General features: G+C 44.3%; 1 protein-coding gene across 2 annotated transcripts in view; it reads left to right on the top strand.

Moving 5' to 3' along the window:
- Positions 1-13731, top strand: part of SLC12A5 (solute carrier family 12 member 5) — a 182460-nt gene that overhangs the window by 124317 nt on the left and 44412 nt on the right. The window lies entirely within an intron of this gene.

Genomic DNA, 13731 nt, shown 5'->3' with positions numbered 1-13731 from the left:
TATAACACCGCGTAGGTTAAGGTGGGATTTAGGACCCAATGATGGGCTAACAGAGGAGGGCCTAACACAAGTTTGGTATAACTTTTTTAATGGATGTGAAAACAAATTATTGGACATTATTATTGATAGAAGAAAGATAAAGCTAAAGAAAATTGAAACAACCATTAACGGCCTTAAAGAGAACATGACCCCACATAGTAGCACTGATGATTACAGCACCAGAGCTAAAAAATTGCAAGATTTCCTGACTAAATTAGATAATGAAATCAAAAACAAAAAGGTTAAAAAATACCAACGAGATAAGAAAGATTATGCAGCAGGGAAAATTTATAGCTGGCAAGAGAATGATACAATACCCAATTCGAATAATACATCCCTTAATGACGAAATGGAAACGAACGATACGCAGGGTGCAAGCACCTCCCAGGGGAAAATTGAAACTACTAGTGTGAAAAAGAAAGCAGCCACCCCGGCTGTTAAAAATAATGCACACAAATCCACCCCAAATAAAAACCAACAAGGGGGACCACCTCCACCACCACCACCCCAACAACACTCCCACCCCCCTTATTATGGCCAATACTCCAGGCCCTGGAGGGGAGGCCAAAGGGGTAGAGGGAGAGGATACTATGGCCAAAACTATGGGCCACCCCAATGGCAGGGGGAATGGAGGGACTGGGGGGAGTCTTTCAGACCACCTATGCCGGTTTTTCAGACTGGCAGAGGGGGGTGGAATCACAACCCCCAAGAAGGAGAGGGTGCAGAGGGGGAAGCAAAAAGAAAAAGGGTGGGTTAGGTGAAGGGATCTTCAACCTAACTAACATTGAATTCTCCCAGGAGGAACTACTGGTATTAGACAAGGGCATTAAGTTTGCGCCAAGCAGGGCCTTTAACAGTTTTGAAACTTTTATAGATTTGCAAAAATTTATAAGAAAATTAAACCTAAAAAAATTCTTCGAGGGGAAAGGGGAGAATGCCCATAAGGCAAGTACCCCTGAATACGCACATAGTCAACTAAAAAACAAATCCACTTTTAATCCCAAAATCAGTTCCAACCACCATATAGAAGTATTTAAAAAGATGGTGGAAAAGGAAATAAAAAATATCAAACCAAAGAAAAACATCAAACAAGATAGAATATGGCAAGGGATAAGAAAACTAGAAAAACGTAAAAACATAGTGGTGAGGCCGGCAGATAAGGGGGGGGGGCTGGTCATCCTGACCAAACAAGATTATGCGAGTGAACTAAACAGGTTAGTTGATGACATCACCACTTATCAACTATTAAAAAAGAACCCCAATAAAGAACTAAAAAATAAACTGAGAGATTTTCTAAACAAAGGGATCGCGGATCACATTTTGAACAAAAAAGAGGGAAGATACATACTACCTAAGGCCCCCAGAATACCAGTGATCTATCAGGTACCAAAAGTACATAAAAATAAATCGAAACCTCCCGGCCGCCCAATAATAAGCGGCATAAACTCCGTTCATTCAAGACTGGGAGAGTACTTAGATGTATTCCTACAGCCATTGGCAGCGAAAGGTGAATCATTTATTAAAGATAGCAAAGACGTCATAAACGCACTGAAACAGGTACCTGTAGATAACTCCACACTATTAATAACCATAGATGTGGAGTCTCTATATACGAATATAAAACAAGCAGATGCACTGGCAGCAGTGGCATGGGCTCTAAAAAAACACTCGGAACTCAAATTAAAACAAAGAAGGTTTATACTTGAAGGTCTGCGGATGGCCATGAAGAACAATTTCTTCTGGCACAACCATAAGTACTATAGCCAAATAAAGGGGGTTGGCATGGGGAATAAGTACGCCCCAAGTGTCGCCAACATTTTCCTGAATAAGTGGGAAAACGAGGAAATATTCGGAAAATGCTGGCCACACATACAAATATACAAAAGATTCATCGACGATATCCTAATCGTTTGGAAAGGGAATCGCGAGCAATTAAGTAATTTCATAGAGCATATCAACGCCAACCACTATGAAATTAAATTCACGGTAAACGTACAACCTGATGTGACCCAGTTCTTAGACCTGGAAATATTCAAGGTCGAAGGTGAACTGCACACGAAAACACACTTTAAAGAAACCGACCGTAACGGTTATATACCATTCGGAAGCTGCCACCATCCGCAGTGGAAGCGGGCTATACCCAAAGGCCAGTTCATCAGAATAAAACGAAATTGTAACTCTATGGCCGACTATCAGACACAGACAAACATCTTAATTGATAGGTTTGCTAATAAAGGTTATGATAGAGGAAGGTTGGAGCAAACTAGATTGGAGGTTGGATCTCTGAACCGGGATGATATGCTAAAAAAGAGAGTAATTGCACCCCCTAAAGAGAATGATGTCACCTTCATAACGGGTTTCAATGCAGACTACAGAGTGTTTGAAGACATCATTAGAAAACACTGGCCCATTATTTTGGGAGACCCACAACTCAGTACAATTTTACCAGCTAGACCAAAATTTGTGTACAGAAGAGCAAAGAGAATAAGAGATTCCTTGGTTAAAAATGTACCGGACCCACCCAAAAAGATGATATCCTTCCTTGACCAGAAGGGTTTTTATAGGTGCGGAAGATGCAAACCTTGTCGCACCACAAAAGGATCAAGAAAGGTTGACCAGTTTCAATCTCACGCCAATAATGAACAATTTAAAGTGGGTAAACTGATCACGTGCAGCAGCACACACGTAACGTACGTAATAGAGTGCGAGTGTGGGCTGCAATACGTGGGCAGAACCACAAGGAAACTCTCGGTGCGAATGGGAGAACACATTAGAAATATCAAAAAAGGGTATATACATCATAGTGTGTCATTACACTTCAGAAATAAACATAACAGAGACCCCAGTAAAATGAAGTTTTATGCCATAGATAAAATTGAACAGAATTGGAGGAACATAAATTTAAGAAGGGAAGTATCGAGGAACGAAACTGAGTGGATTTTTAGATTGGACACATTAAAGCCTAAGGGAATGAACGTGGAATTAGATATAAATTGTTTTTTGGAAGATTTTTGATGTTTTAAGTATTCCGCATTTCATTCTCCCTAAGCATTCCATTAATAAGTTGATAACATCAATATTTCTAGTATGTATGCAATTAGAGCAGTTCCCCTTTAAGAAACAGCATCTAAGAAACAGCACTAGATCACTTGATGATGGATCACCTACCATCAAGTATCAGAAACCAACGAGTATGCGTATTAATTATATAGGGTTAAAATATCAGTAATGATATACACTGAGAAGGGTTTATATAGAAAAGTTAAAATATAGCAGCAGAAAAATGAAAACTGTATTTGTTTCCTGCTTTTTATGGCCTCATGGTGTTTGATTAATTTTTAGTAAATAAAACTTTTAGTAAACATAGTTTTTGACCACTTACAGTAATATAGGTGATAAAATGTTGTTTTTTGTAAAGTGTCCCTGGCAGCGTCAACTAGAGACGGTGACTGCTACACAGGGACTATTGCCAGTAGCTAAAATAACCAATATTACATCCTGTGTGGGGAATTAGCCATTACCTAAAATAGGCATAGACTAACACAGGATGCCAGTAACCAAAATGGCGGAACGGACACTTCCGGTAACGGAGGCAAGGTGGCCGCACAAGCACTTCCGGTTGCGGCGATAATACAGGGAATAACACACAGGGCGACAAGCGCCCGCACACGGGGGTGGGGGGAGGTGCACAAACGAACGGAGGTAGCAGCGCACATAGCGCCCCACACATACAGCCACCCTGGCTGCTGGGCATATTTATATTTATATTTTTATTGCTGACACCCAGTAACAACAGCCAGGACTGGCAAATAGCCAGGTATCCAGTAACCAAAATGGTGGAACAGGAACTTCCGGCACCATCAGCTAAGATGGCGGCCGGAAGACTTCCTGTTTCCTGTGAATTGCCAGGATTGGCAAAAAGCCAGGTATCCAGGAACCAAAATGGTGGAACAGGAACTTCCTGCACCACCAGCTAAGATGGTGGCCGGAAGACTTCCTGTTTCCTGTGACTACCTTGCAGCATTTCAGGGAATCCACAGGGGTATAAATACAGCCTAAACAGTAGTGTCCACAGCTCTCCTGACGACGCAACTAGCGAAACGCGTAGAGGCTGTTTGGACACACACATTGAGGGTGCAGCACACCAGCGCGCACGGACCCCTTGTAGCAATACATGCGGAGCACAGCGGGGCAAGCACACCTCTTAGGACGCCACTTAAATGCTGGTCAGCGGCTTTTAACGGTTGACACTGCCAAAGACACTCAGTGCCGGTCAGAGGCACTTTATATTGTAAGTGTTATATTTTTTTACCTTTTTTAAATAAATACATATTTTAATATACTACACCATGATGAGCCCCTTGTTTTTGAGGAATTGATGACACCTTGTAAAAGGGAAAAGGAGGCAACACCCACTGACCGACAAAGAAAAGACACCACTTTGGAGCCTAATAATATCTGGGGTCTGGTGAGTGTTGATTTTAACCATTGGTGATGGTGGCACATCTTTGTCGGGTGGAAGAGATAGCGGCACTTTCCTGTATACAGCATTACCAACATTGAACCTTGTGTTTGCTGGAACCTATTGTATAAGAGCAAGATTGCCTGTCATTTGGACTATTTTTAAGTGCAGCCAGCACATTGCACATTTGTATGGTTGTTTGATAATTATTTCACTTTTATTGATATTTATTTTATTTTGTTCCAATATTGGTTATTGGACAACTCACGGTGCAGTTGGCGTACCGCATATTGGGTTTTTACACACACATATATATATATATAATATATTTTTTTGTAATATCTTTCGTATTGTTTTCACTATTTGGTTGGTCAGTAGCAGCAACAGCCATTTTTCTCATAGAAGCACTGTGGCATATGGATTGTATGCTGACACACTGATCTAGATATATGATTTAAGTTTGAAATCACTGTGTCACATTTGTATGTCTCATATATTTCTTATATTTTTTATTGTTTGTATTCAGGTTATTCACACTTAAGATTGGGTACATTGTGGCCCTGATATTTCACTTATGTCCATATTCCCAGAGATTAAATACCTCTGGATAATTAGATCAGCGCAGTAACATTTTTCTTCTTAGAGCACTATTGACCCCCACTAAGGGCACACAGTACTGCAGCAGATCACAGTTCACATTTATTTATTTATTTTCTTTTGCGCCGGTGACACTCACAACCACTATGGGAATGTTTAACCATTCTTCGAGATACTCATTTGTAAGGTCAGACACTGATGTTTGAGAAAAAGGCCTGGCTCGCAGTCTCCGCTCTATTTCATCCCAAAAGTGTTCTATCGAGTTGAGGTTAGGACAGTCAAGTTCCTCCACCCCAAACTCACTCACCACATTATATTGCCCAAAAATTTGGGCCACCGTTCCAAATCATTTGGTTTAGTGGGGATTATGGTTGTTTTTCAGGGGTTGTGCTTGGCCCCTTTGTTCCAGTGAAGAGAACTCTTAAGGCGTTAGTATACCAAGACATTTTGGACAATTTCATGCTCCCAACTTTGTGGGAACAGTTTGGAGATGGCCCTTTCCTGTTCCAACATGACTGCACACCAGTGCACAATGCAAGGTCTATAAAGACATGGATGAGCGAGTTTGGGGTGGAGGAGCTTGACTGGCCTGCAAAGAGCCCTGAACTCAACCCGATAGAACACCTTTGGGATAAATTAGAGCCATCTAGGATTGTTATTGTAAACATGACTACATAAACCAGTTTATGAAAACTGAATTATATTCCATGCCCGGCTACAACCATATTTAAAATATTTTTTAGCAAGATTCAGTGGTACTGAAGTCCACAAATAGTCACTTGTGCTCCAGCAATGTGACTTGCGCAAGTTCCTTTACTGGCGCCTACATCTTTTTTACTTTAATGTCTACTTAAAAATCCTGTTTATTTTCAGCAAGCATGTATTTTTACATATTATTGCAGTTTTTAATCTTCAAGTAACTTTTGACAAAACATTCACACTTTTACAAGCTTCTTCATTCAATTTATTGTTTTGAATGTCGAGATGGCCACTGGAAGGAGATCTCCTTGACTTAGATCAATTGCTACTTCTCTCTCGATAACTATTAAAATAAGATATCAGCCACACAGGGAGGACATTGGGGTAGATTCAGTAAGCAATTGCGTCTGCGTATCCATAGATACGCAGCGCAATTGCTTAGTTGCGCCAGTGTATCGACTTTTCTGTATTCAGAAAGCTCGATACGCCGACTGCAGCCTAAAAAATGACTGGCATAAGGCTCTTATGCCGTCGTATCGTAGGCTGCATTCTTACGATGGCCGCTAGGTGGCGTTCCCGTAGTGGTCAGCGTAGAGTATGCAAATTGCATACTCACGCCAATTCACAACCGTACGCGCGCCCTACGTTCGCATTTTACGTCGTTTGCGTTCGCCGGTTTCTGCGTAAGGCTGCCCATGCTATTAGCAGGGGCAGCCAATGCTAAGTATACCCGTCGTTCCCGCGTTGCGATTTTTAAAAATTATGTTGTTTGCGTAAGTGAATGGCGCTGGACGCCATTTACGTTCACGTTGAAGCAAATGACGTCCTTGCGATGTCATTTACCGCAATGCACGTCGGGAAAGTTTCCCGACGGAGCATGCGCACTACGTTCGGCGCGGGAACGTGCCTAATTTAAATGATCCACGCCCCCTACGGGATCATTTAAATTACGCGCACTTACGCCGGGCAGTTTTACGGAGCGCACACGCAAATTACGGAGCTACTGCTTCGTGAATGAAGCGTAGCGCACGTAATTTACGGAGGCGTAGCGTAAAAACGGTACGCTGCGCCTCCGTAGTAGTAGTGCGCGCCCCTACCTGAATCCACCCCAGTGTTTTCAGGGAATTGGCCAACTCACAGACTTGAATTGTGGGAAGAAGCAGTAACAGGCAACCATTCTGTAGCATAGGAGTCTAATGCCGCGTACACACGATCATTTTTCAGCATGTAAAAAACGATGTTTTTCAGCCTCTAGAAAAAATGATTTTTTTTCCAACTTCATCATTAAAACGACATTGCCCACACACGATCGTTAAAAAAAATGCTCTAGCAAAGCGCGGTGACGTACAACACGTACACTATAAAGGGGAAGTTCCATGCGGATGACGCCACCCTTGGGGCTGCTTGAGCTGATTTTGTGTTAGTAAAAGACTATTCCACTGATCCCCGTTGAGCCGGCGGATGACAGGGCGGTCCCCGCACACTGTTCAGGGACCGCCCTGTCTTTTTTCCGCTCTCCCCTATGGGGGGATCGGATGAACACGGACCGTCTGTCTGTGTTCACCCGATCAGATCCGCAGACGGATGGAAAAATAGGGTTTTCCTCCATCTCCAAAATCAGAGGATTGCGGAACCGGGTGAGATCGGGTGTCAGCGGATGTTCATCTGCTGACACCCGCAATTTTATAGGGACAAATGTATATCCCTTTTTCATCCATACACAGATGGATAAAAAAGCGGACATACGGTCCGCCCGTGTGAAAGAGCCCTAAGGGTGTCTGCCATTTTATTTAATTTTTTTTTATGTCCATGTACACAGCTGCATGTTATTTAATGTGGCATGTACATGCAAGTGTTTTTGTGCATATTTACATGCAACATTCAGGGGCATCAGAGAGAGAAGCTAAGTATCATAGAACAATCCTAGGGTATCATAGAAAATTCCTATGGTACCTGTAAGGTTGGTGGTGTTCCTCTATACCCGGGTTGGACTCTTTGGTGTGTGGAAGAACCTTTGATGCACATCAGATAATCAAGAGCCACACAGGGGGTTATGGTGGATCTTGACTACAATGGTTTATTGGTTGCACAGCATATTTATACATTTATCATTACGAAACCCCCCTTTGAGTCAGCCAATTACAACAGGACATGATATTTACACAATGCAATAGTATGTTATGGCCAGTGCTTTAAGTGGGCCAAAAGAGGTGCCGGTACTCTATTAGGCGCCGGTGCCCCCCCCCCAATACTGAACATGAAAATACCCTTGGCTGCGTGTGATGGGCACAGTGGCTGCATTTGATGGGCACAGTGGCTGCATTAGATGGGCACAGTGGCGACAATTGATGGTGGCACAGTGGCTGCGTGTGGTGGCACAGTGGCTGCGTGTGATGGCACAGTGGCTGCGTTTGATGGGCACAGTGGCTGCGTTTGATGGGCACAGTGGCTGCATTAGATGGGCACAGTGGCGACAATTGATGGTGGCACAGTGGCTGCGTGTGGTGGCACAGTGGCTGCGTGTGATGGCACAGTGGCTGCGTGTGATGGCACAGTGGCTGCGTTTGATGGGCACAGTGGCTGCATGTGATGGCACAGTGGCGACAATTGATGGCACAGTGGCAGTGTGAGTTGGCACAGTGGCTGCATGTGATGGCACAGTGGCGACAATTGATGGCACTGTGGCTGCGTGTGTTCGCACAGTGGCTGCATGTGATGGCACAGTGGCTGCGTTTGGTGGCACAGTGGCTGCGTGTGATGGGCAGAGTGGCGACAATTGATGGCACAGTGGCTGCGTTTGATGGGCACAGTGGCTGCGTTTGATGGGCACAGTGGCTGCGTTTGGTGGCACAGTGAGGCTGCAATTAATGGGGGGTTTTTTTAGTTAGAGAAGGCAAGCTCAAAATAACTCAAAAATATTTTTTTCTGCCATTTTTTTATTAAAAAACTGATGGTCACCTCAGTCCAACCCCCCCTCCCTCCAATACAGTCAATTCTTTTCTTACTTTCTTCTGTTGCAGTCCTGAGAGTAGCAGCACTAGGAACTGTAGACGCAGGCTGAGCTGAGGCTCCTCGTGACTTGGGCTTCTTTCCTTGCCGCCGACACAGCTCCCTGCGCGAGTCCTCCTCTCACCTCTCACCTCGCCTCCGGCGTGACGTCACACGGCGCACGCCGGGGAATGAACCAACTCTCCTCCATGGCGGGGGGGGGTCGAGGAAACGCACAGGACAGGAGTGACAGGAGAGAGGAAAGGGAGCCAGGAGCGCACTCGGCAGCAGTGAGTCGGCTCCGGTGGGGCGGCATACAGTTTCTATTGTGACTGCGCTGCCTGTCTGACACACATTACCGGCCCGCAACTCGACAAGCCCACCGGCTGCGTTCCGGTACTGTAAACCCACGTACTGGGCGCACGGAGAGGTGCTGGTACTCTCCAGGGCCATTTTTGGAAGTGGCGGTACTGAGTACCGCCGCGTTCCGGCCCAGTTAAAGCACTGGTTATGGCCAAACAACACATATAGGTAGATTCAGAGAGAAAGGTTTAAACTTGCGGCGGCGTGTTTAGGCTATGCTGCCGTAAGTTAGCGAGGCAAGTACTTGATTCTCAAAGTACTTGCCTGCTAAGTTACGGTGACGTATGCCTAAAGTGGGCGGGCGTAAGGGCGCCTAATTCAAATGTGTGTAAGGGGGCGTGTTTTATGTCAATGGAGCTTGACCTTACGTTTTTGACTTTTTGTTCAACTGCGCATGCGCCGGGCGCCTATATTTCCCAGTGTGCATTGCGGCTAAGTACGCCGCACGGGCCTATTGATTTTGACGTGGACGTAAACGACGTAAATCCCTATTCACGAACGACTTACGCAAACGATGTGAAAATTTCGAATTTCGAAGCGGGAACAGCGGCCATACTTTAACATTACTATTCCATCTATTAGATGGAATAACTTTAGGCCTGATATTGCCTTACAGAAACGGCGTAAATGTACTGCGGCGGCCGGGCGTACGTTCATGAATCGGCGTATCTACTAATTTACATATTCTACGCCGACCGCAATGGAAGCGCCACCTAGCGGCCAGCCTCAATATTGCAACCTAAGATAGGACGGCGCAATCTCTGTTTGAGAATACACTTAAACATAAGTCGGCGTAGATTCTGAGTTAGGTCGGCTTATCTACTGATAAGCCGGCCTAACTCTTTCTGAATCTACCTAATAGTATTCTGCCTGGAGATAATTATATGTACACAAGGACATACCATAAAAAAAGCTAGTTGTTACAGCCAATGTTCTTGTTTTTCCTGTCAGCTAACACATTGTTGTTATGTTTATGTTTGTGCTAATCGCAAGCTATAACCTTATCAAACTAAGTTAAATGCCATCTACACATTCTTCTGTTCCTTTTTCACGTAGGTATACATGATATGTTATTTCTAATTTATTAGAACATAAAGGGGTACTCTTTCAGTACCTAACGCCATCCAGTGGCCAAAATGCAGTATTTTCCATCTTAAATCAACAAAAAACATTCAACCAGCACAGGAAATAGCCTAATAACATAATTGTTTTGCCCCATTTACACAGAATAAAGAGAAATTAGAGGCTGCAATTTATGGATTTACTCTTCAAATTTGCAAATGTTTCAGTCCAAACTGCCAGAAGTTCACTAAAATCTGTAGTTTTATTAGCACTATCTGGATCAGTGGCGGCTGGTGCTCCATCTTTGGAGGGGGTGGCAAACAAAACCCCCACCAGTCCGCCACCCCCGCACTTACAACATCCAGGTCGCGGGTGGCATCAGTGGCTTCTCAACCCGGCAAATTCGGTCGCTTCTCCTCTGGTCTTAGGACCCGCTTCCTGTCTTGATTGGTCCAGTAGGAGAAGCAGGAATACAATAGCCAATGTTAATTCACTGTCACAAGTGGGTGGGCTCGGGGTACAGAGCCCAACCTTTTTGTAGCCAATTAGGCTCTAATCATGTGCTTCAAAAAAATAAAACCTTGCAGAAATCTTTGCATCCGGCGCCCAGGATAGAAATTAGGGGCTGGCACACAGATATTAGGGGAGCGGCGCCACTGTGCCCTTTGTGAACCGGCCGAAGCTGATCTGGATTATATCCTGAACCTAGGACATCAGGCTACGCATCTCTTGTTGGAAATGAGGTAAAAATAATGCACCAGTATAGAAGGTGGTCATTTTCTTGTATTGTTTTAGAGTGCTTCTAAACCTGTGAAAATTTAATATATTGCAGCTTACCAGTACTTAGATAAAATGGCTGCATTAAGATTTTTTTCAGGCCTTTATTTTAACCTGCTGATCTTGCTCCCTGTCCTAGAGTGACAACACCATGCTGTATTTATGGAGGAGCATGTTTGGCATCCTAGGAAGGACTACAGAATTACTCCACCTCTCCTCCATAACATAGAGAAGATGTTTTGTAGTCCACAACCCGCTGGGTTGAACAGAAAAAAACTCTCTTTCATTTTGGACTTACCGCCAGCTGCATAACTACACATAGGTTTCCCAGATTAAAAAACAATTCTTTAGACCGATAACTCCCTTTGAACAAACTTGCCTGGCTGGAGCTCCGGTTCCGAGATCTACTTCTCTTACATACTCCTGGCTCCAACTAGACGGGGGGGGGGGGGGGGCTTCCGGAACACGAGTACAATGGGAAAAGGTGCTCAAAACAAGCTTTACTGATAAGCAATGGAAACGTGCCTGCATTTTTGCCCATAAGTGTGCGATTGGCACGAGATTGCAGGAAATGTCGTATAAGCTTTTAACACAATGGTATGCTACTCCGGACAATATTAAAAACCGGTACCCGCTGACATCGGATTCTTGCTGGAGATGCGAGCAAGACCCGGGCACCATTGTTCATATTTGGTGGGAGTGTCCTTGTCTGAGACCTTTCTGGGACAAGGTGTGTGAATTGATCAAAGCCATTACGGATACCACAATCTCTCTTACGCCTGCATGTTGCTTACTCCACATCCACGTCTTGATTCCCAGGCACTGGAAATCGAAGGATATTCCTTCCATCCCGGAATGGTTTAGCTCCATCGAGAACATTCACCAATTGGAGGAAACTGTAGCAATTGCCAGGGAATCGTCGGAAAAATTCAATCAGACGTGGTTACCCTGGGTGGCGTTCAGGTATTCTGATCAATATTCACAACTCGATACGGGATGAGATTGCTGTTTTGGCTTTGATCATTTCCTTTTCACTCTTCTTGGTATGTAGAGACTTTAGATGGTCCGTTCACTACGGTGTCTTTGGCCCCCCCCTCTCTCTTTTTTTTCTTTCTTTCTCTCTCTCTCCTTTTTTCTTAGTATTAGCTAGTAGCGGGTAATATCCTAGATAGTGATGTTTCCCTTTTTTTTGGTATAAGATATAAAAGTTGCTTACTTTCAGAGTATGTATTGACATGTTTTGACTATGTGCTATTGTGCGGTACTTAGGTACCCTGGCTGTATTTTGTACTCTGATTTTCCTTTTTCTTTAATAAAAAAAAAGTAAATGGTAAAAATAAAAAAATAAAAAAATAAAAACTCATAGGGCCAGATTCACAAAAGGGATACGACGGCGTATCTCCTGATACACCGTCGTATCTCTGTTTCTATCTATGCGACTGGTTCATAGAATCAGTTACGCATGGATATCCATAAGATCCGACAGGTGTAATTGTTTTACACTGTCGGATCTTAGGATGCAGTACCGCGGCCGCCGCTGGGGGGAGTTTGCGTCGTAAACCAGCGTCGGGTATGCAAATTAGGAGTTACGGCGATCCACGACGGATTTTCGCGTTCGCTACGTCGCCGCTAGTCTAGTTTCCCGTCGCAAAGTTAGTCGTCGTTTTGGGTGCCCTAACTTTAGTCAGCAATCGTATTGCTGTCTAAAGTATGGCCGTCGTTCCCGCGTCGAAATTTAAAATTTAACGTCGTTGGCGTAACACGTCCGGGAATACAGAAGTACGCTACGCGCGTCGCCGTTCGAAAAAAATGACGTCACGGCGCGCAAAGCACGACGGGAATTGCGAAACTGAGCATGCGCAGTAGGTCCGGCGCGGAAGCGCGCCTAATTTAAATGGCACACGCCCATTTGAATTGGCCTGCCTTGTGCCGGAGGCTGCCAGCGTAGTTTTCATCGCAAGTGCTTTGTGAATCAGGCACTTGCGATAAAAACTTGCGGCGGTGTAACGTTACGCCGCCGCTCACCTACGTGAATCTGGCCCATAGTGTGTACCAGGCTTTACAATTGTTGGGAATAAATACTCCCTACTGTGTATAGATAGCTAAAAAGATCAATGGTGTCAGTGGGAACTTATCTAAGAGGCAGAAATTCCTTATTGCTCAAGGACACCATAGCAACCTCTGGAGGAACCCTGATCTAGACACAGGAAAAAGGGATGTGGAAAGCATAATGTTTGTTTGCACTTCAATTTCCCCTGTATAAATGCAGGAGGCCCATGTGCATGAGGTCTTAAGTTTTACATACATTTTCAAGGTGAGAAGTCAGCTGCGGGTTTGAAGACATACCATTTTAGACAAAGTCTGTTCTAGTCATGTCCTGAGCAGCGATAAGCTTGGGTGTGTTTGGACTACGATCCAAATCCACATGGGCAAGCCCGCCAGAAATCTGTCACCTGTACAGGTCAACCATCTGGGGCTGGGGCATTCCAGGCCCCACAGCCATTTATATACTTGCCCCTTGCAATGTGCAGCAGCAAGGGAGGGGGTGAATGTATTGGCTGCAGATGATTGGCCTGTACAGGTCACAGCCTCCTGGCAAAGATCCTAATCTGAACCACCCAAGCTTATCACTCGCCCTGATCCTTTTACATAATTACCCATGAATGTTTCAAAACTCTTTTACATAAACCATTTTATTACAATTATATCATTTAAGTTAAAAGAGGATTACAGTGTGATGCATA

Source organism: Rana temporaria, chromosome 12, assembly GCF_905171775.1.
Source record: "Rana temporaria chromosome 12, aRanTem1.1, whole genome shotgun sequence".
Taxonomy (NCBI): Eukaryota; Metazoa; Chordata; class Amphibia; order Anura; family Ranidae; genus Rana; species Rana temporaria.
This window is presented reverse-complemented; position numbering and strand designations above follow the sequence as displayed.